Source organism: Pithys albifrons, chromosome 4 (assembly GCF_047495875.1).
Source record: "Pithys albifrons albifrons isolate INPA30051 chromosome 4, PitAlb_v1, whole genome shotgun sequence".
NCBI classification, from domain to species: Eukaryota; Metazoa; Chordata; class Aves; order Passeriformes; family Thamnophilidae; genus Pithys; species Pithys albifrons.
The window spans coordinates 71,656,899-71,662,117 of record NC_092461.1 but is presented as its reverse complement, the minus strand read 5'-3'; the positions used below and the strand labels follow the sequence as shown (position 1 = coordinate 71,662,117).

The 5,219-nt window shown below is 40.2% G+C and overlaps 1 non-coding gene across 1 annotated transcript; it reads left to right on the top strand.

The window, feature by feature from the left end:
* Positions 1–4,122: 4,122 nt before the first annotated feature.
* Positions 4,123–4,195, top strand: TRNAA-AGC (transfer RNA alanine (anticodon AGC)). The gene has a single exon. It is a non-coding gene; the product is annotated as a tRNA-Ala (tRNA).
* The last annotated feature ends 1,024 nt before the right edge of the window (positions 4,196–5,219 follow it).

The following is a 5,219-nucleotide window of genomic DNA, read 5'->3' as shown; positions in this document are numbered from 1 at the left end:
TTCCTCAGGACCTGTCCTCTGCTCCACCCCTTCCTTCCCAGGGACCAGGCACACCCTGCCCTGTTCTAGAACTTTCTGCAGATGCACACATGCTTCCACACCCATGCCAGTGGCAACTTGCTTCTCCTGGGCTGCTACTGCCCTCTTTTTTCTTTATAGATGGTGTGGTGAACAGGCTGGTCTGGGATGTTTGTCATCATGTGAGTAGGGAAATCCTATAGCTGTGTCTCCTCCTAATGCTTGAGGCAGTTGTTGGGATGGCAGCTAAGTCTTCAAAAGAAAAGCCACCAGCTTGCCTGGTGTTCCCTCCCGAGCTGCCTTCTGTATCATCGGCAGGAGAAGGTAATAATGTTGGAAAGAGGAGATTTTTATCCTGGTTTTCCACAATGCGCTGGTGGTAAATAGCAGGAGAAACAGCCAAGTGTGTATGCCTTTACATAAACCTAAATATTTTGTTCCTAATGTAAATTCATAATTTGGTTTATGCTCATGCATTTTCCTAAGCATTGCTTGGAGGGTGGAGGTTGAAAAACATAATTAAAAAATGTGTAGCAATATGAGTTTAAGGAGGGCAGAATTCTCATCTTCCAACCACATTCCTGGTAGTTTCTAACATTTGAGAGCATGACTTCTAAATAATTTTGATAAGTAATATATCTTTGTCACTTTCCTTTCTCTTAGAGAGATTATAAAACATAAAGGTTGTTTGCAACTCTAAAAGCTATTCCTGTCTTGTAAAAAAATCTTGGCCTCTGAACCTTTGACACCAAACATCAGGTTCACTGCTGGCAAGAAAAAGCAGTTTTATTAGTATATGAAAAAAGCACCTTTGTTTTACCCAGCCAGCAGGCTTGGTGAAACTGAGTAAGCTAAGGTGCTCCAGCTTACACCCTTTTTCCTTAGTTCTTTGGAGTCTCTGAAGTTTTGGCAGTAACACATCTCCTATGCATTTGTAACCTTGTTATTTTTGTATATGACTACATATTTTTCTGAAAAAAATTAAAAAAAGAAACGTCAAGAATTAATACATTTTTTTCAGCAATAGCTGAGCTACTTTTATGTAGCTCATAAGAGCTTCTTCTGCTGGAAGTTTTTAGTAAAATTACAGCTACTTCAACACTTCTCAAATGAATAAAAGGTTATAGAAAAACTTTATTTGGTGTTAGAGAACCTGAAACAAAATCAGTGCAGACTCCAAGTTGTTTACTAGTCATTTAGGATTATAGCAGTATTTGAATTGATAGTAGCTATCTCTAAACCCATAAGGAAAGCTTTATCTTCTCTGAAGGTAAAGACAAAAATAAGGTGAGGGTTTTTTTAAAAATGTCATTACTCAACCAGGAAGTTACGCAGGAGCACCAGGTCTATAAAGGTTCCTTGTCATCACTCCTAAAAATGATTGACATTTACCATGGAATAATGAGTGTTGCTTAGCTGACTAGCTCTAAAGTCCTTGAGATGACCAAATAAGTAGGTGCTTTTAGGCCCTGATGAGCATCAGCATTAGGTGGCTGCTACTGCAGAAATAAGATCATGTAAAAAAAAAAAGTGCCTTACTTCAGCTGGATTTTGTATCACAGTTTTCCACCTAGTGTTTTTGATAGAAAACCTGCTGAAGTGCCTGTGCATGTTCAAGTAGCTGCCATAGAACACTGAATTATCTACATGGCGATCTCTCCTTACTTCACAAGTGTTACAAATGCATCATTTTCACACTGGGTTTAATCTTTAAAACATGCTACAAACAGTGAAAAACTATACACAATCAATTACACACACACCCCTGCCAAAAAAAATCATAGACAAGACTAGCTTTAGTATTAAAAACCAAAACAAATCAACAACAAAACAAAATCCAAAAATCTAATATAGCTCAAACTTACAGCTGGCCATAAATCCATAGCAGCTTTATATCTGATTATTACTCTCACTTACACAATTCATACTCTTAGACCTGATAACTGTATTAGCTCTGAAAACCATTATTTCTTCCCCTTCCTATTTTCTTGTGGCTGCCACTGTCAGCAAACCAGTGCTGAAGCTTGTCAAGTACCAAGTGAATACTGCCAGATAGACTAGAGACAGTGGGTTAGTTTCAGGTATTCTCATTCTTTGTTGCCACCTGTCAGTGAATCCACCTCCAGGAACAACTTGATGGGCATGTACAGTGTAGCTCCAAGCCATCCATCACATGTCAGGGCTAATGAACATAAAATGAGTCAGCGTCACCAGAAGCCAGTAAGCTGACATCAAAATAAGACAGGCTAATTAGAAACCAGTCAGGTGGAGATCTTTCCTCCACTCATGCTCTAATTTGATTTCCCCTTACCTTGACTTAAACTTAATGGATGAGTAACTTCTCCTTCCATTGTGCTGTGGATTGAGAAACACAACTTAGCTTTGCACAGAGCCACTGTCTGGTGTAGTGCCATCACAGCATAGGAAGAGTCTACTTTGTAGATGAAGATGTTCAAGCAACAGGGAGAAAGTCACCAAGTGGTAGATTAAGGGCTGTATAATTCAGCTGTACATGCAAGAGCACATAGAGCTTACAGAAAAGAGCAGAAGTGCACACTGCCATGTCAAATCAGGTGGAGTTGGTAAACTCTTCTCACCCTTCAGAGAGTCAGAGCCAGAACCAACCCTCTTGCTTGGTACATAACTTTATGTATCCAAGAGATACCTGAAAGACTTCTGTTGTTAAAATAAATAGGCAGAAAATGTAAAGTGGACCTCAGCCTGGGTTTGGTTGAGCTTCAAAAAACCTGGGTTGACCAACTCCATGTATGTGGAAGTCGTTACAGGTGTTCACATCATTTTAAAAATCAGAAATAATGTGGCCAGCAGGACTAAGAAAGTAATTGTCCCCGTGTACTTGGCACTGGTGAGGCTGCAGCTCGAGGTCTGTGTCCAGTTTTGGGCCTAGCACTACAAGAAGGACACTGAGGTCCTGGAGCAAGTCCAGAGAAAGGCAGCAGAGCTGCTGAGGGATCTAGAGGATGTCACATGTCGAGTGGCTGACAGAGCTGGAGTTGTTTAGCTTGGAGAAAAGGGCATTCTGGAATGAGAACGAAAGGCTTTGTAGAAGGGGAGAGGGCTGTCCCGAGGAGCCCGGGGAGCAAATGCAAGGAGAAGCAGACCCGGGGACTGTTCCCGAGGGAGCGCAGCTGCAGGGGCGATGGGCACAGCCCCGGGGCAAGCGCGCAGGATGCGCCGAGCGCAGCGGGGCGGCCCCTACAGCCGAGGCACGGCGGCCTCCCGGGCGACGTCGGGATCCGGGATCCTGGTCCAGGGCGGGGGCAGCCGGGCCCGGGGGCTGCGGTGCAGTTCTGGGGAGGGTTATCCATCATCACGTTCCCCGGCTGCCACGCAGGCTTTATGCTCTGTGTCAAGTCATGCGAGCACGGGTGTGTGCGTTTTTCAGAAAGTCAGTATTTGAAGGCTTTCAGAAGTAATGTATTAATTACAGAAAACTGCATTTGGTGAGGTAATAAATATGAGAAATAAGGTAATAAATACGGAAAATACACATGTGTTTTGTTTTCACTTGACTGTCTCACTCTGGAGAAGCCAGACACCTTCCAAAAGGATGTCTGTGTGCTTATATATATGTACTCTTTTGTAAAAGGATGAGTGTGCACATATGTATATATATGCACACACATATGTATAAGCTTTGACTGTAAAACTCTGTTTCATTCAAGCATATATTTTTTTCATTCATTAAATTTCCTGAGTCTGGCTTTACATGTGTGTGCCCTGAAAGTTGGAAAGAACATGAGTTTCCTTGTTGAACTTGAAACAGTTGTTAATAAACTTGGGCTTTTTTTTCAATGACAAATTTGGTTTCTTTTAAGTAATTTGATGTTTTGGAGAGCTTCTTTTATGAAAACAACTAAATAGCAAAGACTTCTGTTAAAAAAGGATGAATAAGATTATTCTGGTAGTGTACATGCTGAAAGATGTGTCTTATGATTCCAAGCTGTGAGCTGCAGGCAGTTGTGGGTGAGTGGAAAGAATGACTTAGCAAGAAACAAGAAATTTATAATCAAATGTATTTGTGTTGTTGTTTGGTAAGTTTAGAGTGTGTGTCTCCAAGTGCCCAAAATTTTTTTTTCAGATGGGGAATTAGCTCAAATGGTAGAGCGCTCGCTTAGCATGCGAGAGGTAGCGGGATCGATGCCCGCATTCTCCAGTGTTTTCAGTATTGATTTCATTATAAACTAGACAGCAGCATTTCCAAATATCTTTCTTGTATAGTGGTATAAGGAAACCTGAAAGAACTGTAATACAGAAAAAAGTTAACATACTGTTTTAAATATTTCATTATTTCATTTCAAAATTCTATATCTTGCCTACAGGAAGAAAAATTATAATCTTTGCATGAATAACAAAACTTACTGACATTTTAATGTAATGACATCAACAAATTATTGAGAAAAGGAAATGAGGAATTTTTTGATTAGTACCTAAGTCTTTGGTTAATGATTTAATTTATTAGTTAACTTTAAATTTGGTATTATAGTTTAGTGCATAATGAACAAAATTTTGTATTCATTCTGTAAGACTCATTACTTTTGTTCTATTTTGGCTGTGTGGGCTGTTTATTAGAAAGAGTGGGCTAGAATATTCTATAGCTCTTTTGCATCTGGTAGCAAGATTCTGTCCTTTTGTCAGAAGACACAGGTATGCTATTCATTGTTAGCATAAGATTGCCTAAAAAAAGAAGGATTAACCCTGAAAAAAATAAGCGCACAGGCACTGGGTGGCCATTGTGCTTCTGCCTTAGATCTGGGCAGGTTTTATCTTAGCGCAAGTACGAGCACAGTCTGGTTACATTCAGGATGACCACGAGCAAGGCATGTATAGTGGTCTCCAGCAGCCCTTCTACATCTGCTCTGGATTCCAAAGAATAGAGAAGTAACTTGTGGCACCTTTTTTTCTGTACAAGGCCACAATATTTTCTACAGTGACATTATAATAGAGGAGGGTTTTTTTTTAATATTGTAACTTTTTTAAATAACCTTACTGTTTCCACAAAAATATTGATACAGGCTACACAAGAGAATCCCTACAATCAGCTTGTTGGGACAACAGGAGGCTCCACAGATCATTGAAATGTACCTTTAGGAACAGTTTCACTGTACAGGAAAAGCTTAACTCTAATTCTTTTGTTGTAAATATTGAACCTCCTGCTTATTCCTGTTACAAAAACCTGG